Source organism: Pocillopora damicornis, chromosome 11, assembly GCF_964200805.1.
Source record: "Pocillopora damicornis chromosome 11, jaPocDami1.2, whole genome shotgun sequence".
In the NCBI taxonomy this organism is placed as follows: Eukaryota; Metazoa; Cnidaria; class Anthozoa; order Scleractinia; family Pocilloporidae; genus Pocillopora; species Pocillopora damicornis.
Genome location: NC_142680.1, coordinates 10,605,635 through 10,615,728, shown reverse-complemented (window position 1 = coordinate 10,615,728; position 10,094 = coordinate 10,605,635). Strand labels below are relative to the sequence as shown.

Genomic DNA, 10,094 nt, shown 5'->3' with positions numbered 1-10,094 from the left:
GTTTGTCCCTGATTGAGATGTATTTCCTTGTTTTCTGGTTCGGGATTCGTTCCTTAGGTCTTACGAAAACTGATTCGAGAGCGCAAAGGGTGGATACGGCTCAGGAGTTGCAAAATGATCACCCATGTTAGTTAAAAATAAAACGAGCGTTGCGTTCCCTCTCGTAGGGAATTTCACGAGTTGCTTGAGCTTGAAATGTTTTTGCAGGCGGCTTGTTTTGAAACGGTTGAAATCCCCTGTGGGAATAATCCCACAGTTGGGAAGTGCAGCTAAAGAATGTTCTAACTTTGCTTTTTCTCTGAGAAATTCTACTGCATCACTGCCACTTCTCCTTTTTTTTCTTTTTGGCTTCTTCCTCTCCATCCTCTCCACCTCTTTTGCTGGTGTTTCCAAACGGTTCCATAGCCTTAATCCGTATTTCTTCTGCTGCCTTTTTATCAGCTTCAGCTTTCTTCTTTCCATCTTTATCACTGTCAATAGCAGCGTCTTCTCATCTTCTTCAATGATCTCATCAAGTTCTCCAACCTCGGCATCTATTCCAGTTGCTTGGATTTCTTCTAACATCCTTCTTTTATACTTTGTGCATAACAGTGTCCAACGATCGCGATATGACCGTTTTGCAACTTTAAACTTTGGGTAATCTATTGCATTTAAATTACCAGCAATAGAATCCCATACTTGACCCCTTTCTGGAATGCCCTTCTGGTACTGAAAAAGATCGCTGATTGTCATTTCATCCAGAAGAGCCCTGTCATGCTACTTTGTCCATTCCATCACTATTCTAGATAACATTAAGACAAAAGAATATGTTTTTTTTGTTTATTTGTGACTGATGACTGCACATGCAGCAGAGAACAGAAACAGGCTAATTTAAAATTATGGTGCAATTGTTTGGTTGTCCATGAAACTCGCAAATTTTACTTTACAACAATAATTGTAAAAGTTTCAACACCAGACATGAAAAGCTATTTTTCAGCTGAACCAGGATGAGAATAAACCCATAGCAACCATTTATGGCTAGATCATTTGCATATTTTTGTGTTGTAAGAATTAAAATTCAGCATTCTTGCATAAGTAATTAGCAATAATACAAATCATAAATGTCTGTTTAAAGAAAAGTTAAGTTTATTGGAGTGGCACTGATTTCTCAAGAAAATATAACTCGCTTTCCAAAGATTTTTAATAATGAACCTTACACTGAATTGCATTAAAGTAACATTCTCATGAAATTAGCGAGACCAAGCGGTTGTAAACATGTATATGTTTACATTTATAGCTAAACCTTCCAGTATTAGTAGAGAAGTGAACTATCGCAATTCGCTGTAAACTACTGTTTTCCCGCTGAAAATAAAAAGAAATGGTCAAAGACATGAGTTCAAAGTACACCCTGGCTGAATATTTTTGTACAAATCTACAGACAGATTCAATTGTTATTCTCACTTACGATTTTGTGCTTGTTGAGTTAGCCATTATATGCGTTTAGCTAGAAAGAAGAGTAACTCACAAGTTAGGACGAATTTAAGGCAAAAAAGAACAGGTAAATCGAACTAAAAAGTCACCTGTATATTGACAATGAAATCAAAAGTAATGTTTCGAAAAATAGCATTTGTTAGAGGTCACAAAAATGACCAAAACAGAAAACTAACACCCACGTTTTCACCACAACGGCAAACACCCCCTCTTCACTCGCCGACGTCCCCGCGATGGCTGGGAAGTTGGCTAAATCATGCGCAATAATGCACGGATCGTAACTTAATTTCCGGTCTAAGTCGCCGTCGCCCCGAAAACGTCCATTGCTTAAGTTCCCTAATATGGCGTCAACACCAACGTCACCATTAAAAAAGGAATGATGATGATGATGATGATGAAAGTCTTTATTAAGCACTCTAAACAACAAACGTGTTTAGTTACAATGATATGAAATCAGCAAGTATAAAACTAATAAACTAACTAAATTACTAACTGAATAACTAATAAGAGAACAAACATCTATTAATAAAGGTCCTTTTGAAACGTTCAGTTCTGACAAGCGGGAGAATATAATTATGGCGCCGCTTACGTAGCGTATCCATTGTTCGCTCTGGTGGCAAAAGGTCATCTAGAGCTGTTGGAAAATCGCTGTCGGTGATCTTGGCCCACAACTTCTTATCTTTTAGAATAATAATATTTTCAATCGAAAAAAGCTCTTTACAGTAGCCAAGCTTAAAAGCTCTCTTGAACAGCCTGTCTATGCGACTCAGATACTTATGATAATACGCGCAGCCCCATACTTCTACAGCATATGTAAATATAGGTAGAATAAGACTGATAAAGAGAAGATGAAGATGATCCAGCGGCAGTCCATAGAATTTACAAACACGTAAGATGTACAGACGACTACTGGCTTTCGATATAATATTATCAAAATGTAAATCCCAGTTACACGGATCAGATTGAAAAGTTACACCCAACAACTTCAGACATGGTTTACGCTCTATAGAAACCAGAGGAGCAGGTAAGGCCTTAGTGGATTTGCCTCTAAGAAGCATCTCCCACGTTTTCTTGAAGTTTAGTTGCATACGATTAGCAGATGTCCATGCGACGATCGATCGGACCTCCTCAGCTGCTAAATTGCCGTTATTAGCCAGCGATTTTACTGGAATACTTAATGTTAAATCATCAGCGTATTTCACAAGTAAATTCTGATTTGGTAGAATGGCCTTAATATCATTGACCATAATAGAAAATAGTATTGGGCCTAAAACTGTCCCCTGAGGGACACCTCTATTGATATTTACATAGTCCGTGACAATGGCATCAACAACAACTCTTTGTTTCCTGTTCTGTAAAAAACTAATAATCCAATTGGTCACGTATGGATTTATATCAAGTGTTTTCAACTTAGAGCAGAGGATATCATGAGGGACCGAATCAAAAGCTTTGCTGAAATCAAAAGAGAAGATTCTAACACAATCAAAACCCGACTCAAGCCATTTCAGCCAAGCATATTGACACTTAATTAAGGCCATTGTCGTATTGTGGCCTTTGCGGTATGCAAACTGGTCGAAGCTAATGAAGTTCTTCATATATTGAGATAATTCTTGTCTGTATACAAGACGTTCAAAAACCCTCATTATTACATTAGTCAGCGAAATAGGCCGCAACTGTGTGCAATTTTTAAAGTTGGGCTCTTTAGGCAAGGGAGTTATGTCGGCCAATTTCCAAAGATCAGGCACAATGTGATTTTCCAAAGAACAGTTGAAAATATGGGTAACAACAGGAGCGAGGTCGTACGCAAACTCTTTCCAAAACCAGTACGGGATTCCATCTGGACCAGAGGCAGTTCTTTTTAATTTCAGTAGACTCCTGGTAACACTGGAGACCGTTAAAACAGGCATCTCGCTTGATTCCGGGATAGTGACAGTGTCAATGGGTTTATAAAGGGGATCAGTGTTAATGGAACAGAAAAAATTATTGATCTCGCTCGGGGAGATAATTGAGCTTACTTGCGAGTTGGTAGACTTCCTTCCTGTCAGGGAATTGACTGTTGACCACCAAGATTTGGATCCTGCACTATGATTCTCAAAATTCCCTTTAACTGCTCGAACTTGATTATCTCTGATCAACTTGTTGATTTTCTCTTGAAGAGTTTGGATCTCAATCGAAACAGAATTTCCTGACATGTTACTTCGCCGAATCAATTTTCGCCGTTGGTCCAGTAGATGTTTGATTAGAGGAGAAAAGAACGGGGGGTCCCTATTAGACACACGTACTGATATACCCGGAAAACACTCATCAAACATGGACTTAATCTTGGTACAAAAAAGATTAAGTTTTCCATTCACATCTCCGCATTGATAAACATTGTCCCAGTTATGAAACTTCAACAGTTTATCCATATCCAGTTTATGATGATCACGAACATCTCTGAACATCACAGTTTTCCTTTCAGCCTTAAGTGGGATTCTGGGATATACCAGGACCACAGAGTGGTCAGATCGAACTAGTCCTTGAGTGACCGATACTTTCCTCCAAAAATGTGGGACGTTAGTAATCAAAACATCCAAAATTTTGTTCTTTCTTGTCGGTGTATTTACCATCTGGAATAAATTTAGTTGTGTAAGAAAATCATTGTAATCTAGCTGATTGAGGTCACCACAAATTATAAGGTTGCTGTTAGGATTACCAGTCAATAAATGATCACAACTATTTGTTAGATGTTCCAATAAATCATCAGGACAATATGGCGGATCTGGAGGATGATAAACAGCAGCCACATAAAAGCTTGAGTTGGGAGTTGTAATTTTAGCCCACAAACATTCAAAGGCATTATAAAAAACGCTGTCTAATCGTTCCAACAACCAATCGCTCCTACAGACTATAGCAACACCACCGCCTGACCGGTCAGTTCTATCCTTTCGCAAAATTGAGTAATCCTTCGGACAAACGAGATGAGATGGAAAATTTGGTTTAAGCCATGTCTCGGAGATGATGCAAATATCGCAGTTGTTTGAGTGCAATTCCATATGCAAAGCAGAAGCAGCATCAACTTTCACAAGTGATCTTGCATTAATGACCATACATTTGGGGATTATTCGGGGTAAAGAAGAAGAGTGAGTAGAAATGAAATGCAAATTTGTATCCTTGGGTCGAAGTCGTGCGCGTTTGGTCGTTGATAAAAAACAGTGGTCAGTGACACGAACTGGAATCTTGTGATGTTGTTGACGAGATCCAAATCTAGAATTAACACCAGCTCTACGACCTCTAGCTCTATAAATTCCCAATGACTTTAAGCGATGAATAAGATAATAATCCAGTTTAACCTTAGGACAACAGGAGCGAAGTTGAAATAAATTACGTCGACTGAAAGAAAATCTAGGTCTTGAAGTTTGAAGTGAAGCAGTCGGCATGTAGTTAAAATTTTCCGGACCCGGGTTAATTTCAACATCCACTGCAATAGATAGGTCCTTGATGAAACCTCTTTCGGACAGAGCAGCAACCGTCGAACCATGCTTTGACCATTTGGTGATCGGTAACTTAGTTGAGCGTCTTGCAACAGCAAGGTCTTGACCGCAGCGAGAAGCAGAAAATAGCTTTCGACTGACGCTAAAAGGGCCTTTAAAGGTAGATGGAGGCGAACAGATTGAATTGTGCTTGTCAAGATACTGAACGAACAAGGTAACAAAGCACAAAAGCTTAAAAAAACAACAACGACAACAGTAAGCGGCAGCCATCTTGGCGCACATACATATAATTGTGACTCAATCAAAGGAACTTGATCTATTGTGAAAACCGATTTATTTTAACAACTCTTCTTTACTACTCTTTGAAGTTTCTAATAGCAAGGAAGATTCTTGAGAGACTAAAGGCATAAAATTCCTTGTGCTCTTGATTAAGTGTAGCAGCATGAAACACAATTATGAAATAGGCCTAGAATCCCCTCTCCTTTAGTTCTTCGTACAAAAAGAAAATTAAGTAAATAAAAAAATTAAAAGCTGGTTCATGCAACGATTTTACTGAGCTTCATATATCTTCCTTTCAAATCATAGTCAGTTTTAATTCATACACCTTCTTGAAATTTATTAACATGTAAAAAGTCCTTGTCTAAATGTCTGCTTAACCGCTTGTCTTACTTCAGTAATCTTCCATTAGTAAAGAGATGGATTTAATGTCGAGTTAAAATAAACAAAGGAAATTGCTACTTCTCTTATGACGACTAAGTGTGAGGGATATGATTTACTATAAGCCATTACAATTTCCACTTCACTGATTGGTACAAAACAAAAAAACTAGTGCCAACTGCACCCACAGTGCACTGTACGCAGCCTTTTTGTATCGCGTTATGTTTAGTGCATTTGGTAGGTTTGGCTCTTGGTGAACATGATCTTGTTCTTGAGCTTGATAATGACCGAAAGTGCGGAAAATCTCTGTGTACGAAATGATTGAGATCAATAGGCATAATGGCATAACTATGGAGTCGTTCAAAAAGGTTATACTTTTATCAAAAATGGTATAAAGAAGCAATCAGAGTCGAAAACTAAAAGATGGCTGCAATGATATGTGTGCCTCAAAGTTGTAATCTCTTTGTATCTTAGCCCCAACAATAGGGCCAGAAGCCTTTTTACGCTTATGGTCGCCATTGTCACTAAAGACCCTACACAAAATGCAAAGCTTGTGACGTAGGCTGCGTCATCTGCGTATCGCCAAAAACTCCAGTGTTTGTGTACAATTAGCATCCGCCAAGTAGCAGCGAGAGGCTGAGCAACGAGACCAATCAAACGATCAGTTGTTGCTTGACACAAATTCAAGAGTTTGACGGCAAATGAAGGGAAGATTCCTTGTGAAGGGTGACAAGGATTAAAGAATTGCCAGGAAACGCTGTGACGGAGAGGAGAATGTGCACCGTTGAGAAAGAAGTTAATAGCTGATACAGAGAAAATTCGTGAAAACTAATGTTAGTCTGTGTTTCTTCTGTCAAATTTGAATTCGCCATCGTCAATCAACGGTCTTCTCTTTTTCCCCCTTAATTTACCCGAGAGATATTTCTTCTCCACAGCACCTGCTTGGCCACGATCACTTAAAACCTTTTATTCCTCATCCTTTATCATATAGAGGCTTCCTAAATAGCGTTCATCTATTAAAAATGCGTGGACAAAATGCATGTCTGTTGCGTGAAATGAATTGATAAAAAGAAGCTTTAGACAACTTAGAGACCCTTTAATGTTTTAAAATTTTAAACTGAATAAAGATTGACCACACCGGTACTTTTCCTAAAGAAAAGTCGTTTCTTTTCTCTTTGCTCTGAGAGAGAGACTTGTACCTAAATGTATATGGTGAATATTTCTGTCGATTGATTATCTGAAACATTTGATGGCTGATCTTGGCTTGTTTTTCTCGACGATTGCTAAATAGTAGAAGTCCACAAAGCCTGTTGGAAAACTGTGGGCCTCAATCAGCTAAGGGAAATTCAAGAGCAACTTAGCACCAAAAGGTCACTCGCGAGGCAAATTGGGCAAATTTAAAGACATCGGCTCTATTATTAATTAAAAACACAAGAAGAAAGTGCTCGTTTGTCACTTTTTTTAATGCGAAATGTAAGCAGTGGATTTAAATAGCGAGTCCTTTAGGAGGGCGGTTAACTCCAAGCAACATTTTTTCCTCAGTCTGAGAATTCTTGGCAAAATCGGCAAATGTAAAGACATCGGCTAAATCATTAATTAAGAATGTGAAAAGAAAGCGCCCTTCAGACACTTTTTGAATATTAATTTAAGCAGTTTCTTTAAATAACATGTCATCTATTAGGGCGAGTAATTCAGAGAAACTCTTTTTCCTCTGTCTGAGAATTCTTAAATATACTGCACTGGTAAGGCTTCTTAAAAGACCTAAGCAAATAAAAAAAAACTGAATGTGTAGAAGAGTAGTTATAACTCGCTTAAAAATCGTACAAACAGAAGTATGGTTTGAACTAAATACCAGATTTACAAGAGACATACTGGATATACAGCGACCATCTTTTTTAAGAACATTTTTAATATTTACTAAATTATTTATTCGAAATTCCTTTCTCATGCTAACTCTGAATTTTGGAAGACAGATCGAACAAGAATTCCCTGACAATTGGCGACGCCAATATATATTGTTTTATACGCCCAATTGAACTTCTCAAAAAGAGTGAATACCATCTTCACACATTTATAAGTTTTGATATGGACTATTGTTTAATAACAAAACAAACTTGAGTCTGTTGCTGGTCTTGTGTTCTGTTGTCTTGGAAACAACGCCGAGCGCCCTCTTTCAGTTTGATAGAAGAAACTGTTCTGTCTATTGAAACAAAAAACTGTTACATCGCTAGTTCTCCCGCCTAAGTCTTCGCAGTTATGTCATTCATACTCACATATTGCAATGAAAGTTTAACCCCTAACTCCTACGAGTGATCAAGACAGAATTTCTTCTTACAAAATCAACACAATATCAAACAGAAAAGTGATGGGAATAAATAGAAAAATATCAATTAGGGGATGACTAGTTGATCCAATACCAAATTCTCCTAACTTACCCCACAAGAATTGTATGGTGGAAAGGAAAGGAAAATGACTAATGATATCTGGGAGATAAACGGTTAATAAGACAGCAAAATCAAATCGACGTCCTGATTCTTTCATAACCGAGCATGCACATATATTTCTTGATGATGATTAGTTAAAAAATTGTAGCAGAATGAAAATACTTTGCTTAGGATGTGATCACGACGAGATACTTGAAGAACCGTGGTACAAAAATTCTGTTCTGAAGCTCATTTAGAGGAAGTACTGCAATGACTCAATACGCTGTATGACAGAACAGGCAAGTGTATTAAAATCACAACTCTTGCACTATTTTAGAAATACGGCGTTAAACTCGACATCCCACCTTTTAAATCGAACGTCATGAAATATTCCATATCGTATGGGGGTAAATCTTTTGTGGAATCTCTTGCCGACCGAGTGCCATAAAGCAGATTGTTTTAATAGCTTCTCCAGAATGACTCAGAAACTAAAGCTAATTAAAGACAATGACTTTGTGAAACCGTTCTGCTGGATCTAACTGTCCGTCATTATACGTTGTAAGCTAAACGATATTGTTTGTCAGTCTCATTACTATGTTGATCAGATAGAAGCTTATGTTGATCATGACACGACCCCACATGGTGCTAATATTTCACCCCCGTTGTGTTCAAATAAAGGTGATATTTACTTATTGGTTACTTACTTACCTACGTACTTACTTACCTACTTGCCTAGTTACGTACTTACCTACTTACTCACTTATTTACTAATTATCAATGCTTCAGGCTTTCAACTGGAAACAAGGACTATCCAAACAAGTTCAAGGTTGATCAAAGATTATCTTGAACTTCCTATCTAAAAAAAATGTCCCACGTGCGTTCTCTTATAATACTTGTTACTTTAAAGAGTTTCTGAAATAAATTTGATGCTTCATATACCTTATTTGGCGGTTTAACATACTATGATATAAAGCGAGAAATTTGTGAGATTTGATTGGTGGACAGTATTATTTCAGTGTAATAGTGGTATAACGGCAAAATTGGATGACAACACCGAACACAATTACGCTTTTGTTTTAAAAAAAATTGCTGCAAGATTCTCGGAAATTTCCGGTGAGGAAATACATAGGCCCGCCGAAAAAGCAGTAAACAAAAATATGGTCAAAACTAGTACGACGTGGATGAATGTTTGGAAGTTGTGAGCGGAAAGCAAGGGTCCTAAAGATGACATTGTCAAATACGAAGATAAAGAACTGGACGAGTGTCTCTCGCGATTCTTAGCCGAAATTCGCAAAAGCAAGTGTAGTTTGCCCATTCAGCACAAAAATACAGTGACTCCAGCCTACTAAACAGTAGTCCACCACTTTCATGGCTCTCAGTTGAAGATAAATTACGGAGCTAGCGTTCGTGTTTTTCAACAGAGCAGTAATTAAACACTGGAAGAAGCTTATGCGTATCTTATTTGTAGTTTCCCTTTACCGCAGCAGTAACTGCGAAAACCGTGATTTGAAAATTTCTTTCATTGAACTATTTCATATTGTTCGCCTTCAGTGATTTGTACTGGTTTCACAAAAAAACTGTCAATCCTTTTTCTTATTGACCTAAAAAGATTGTTACGAATGCAGACGTCTGTGTTTGTTTTTCCAATCGTTACCGAAAATTTCTCGGCTTCTACTATAAACAAATAGTAGCATGACCTATATGTGGTATTTTGAAATAATCTGGCTCATAATATTTCAAAATTGTCCAAAATACCACTCACCGCTTCGTGGCTCGTGGTAGTTTGGACAATTTTGAAATATAAATCGCGGTACTTCTAATAGATACCACCGCAGGTCATACTGTACTGACACGCGGGGATATTTTGCGAGTTACGAGTTACGAGGTATTTAAGAATTTTAGCTTCTAGTTTCGAAATACATCATACGGCCTCATCTGAACTTCTTATCGATCGCATGAGGCGTGAGCAAAAGACGAAAGCAACACCAACGAAACCATTGATTAAAAGGTAATTTAGTATTGACAACTGAGTTGAAAACGTAAATTGACCACCGTAAAGAGCAAAAAAGCT

General features: G+C 37.8%; 1 protein-coding gene across 1 annotated transcript in view; it reads left to right on the top strand.

Annotated features, from left to right (window-relative positions):
- LOC149037454 (uncharacterized) overlaps positions 1-8,570 on the top strand; it is a 37,217-nt gene extending 28,647 nt beyond the window's left edge. Inside the window, exon 8 of the mRNA XM_089187976.1 lies at positions 6,075-8,570. The gene's annotated coding sequence lies outside the window, so the exon portion shown is untranslated. The remainder of the gene's footprint in view (positions 1-6,074) is intronic.
- Positions 8,571-10,094: the final 1,524 nt, after the last annotated feature.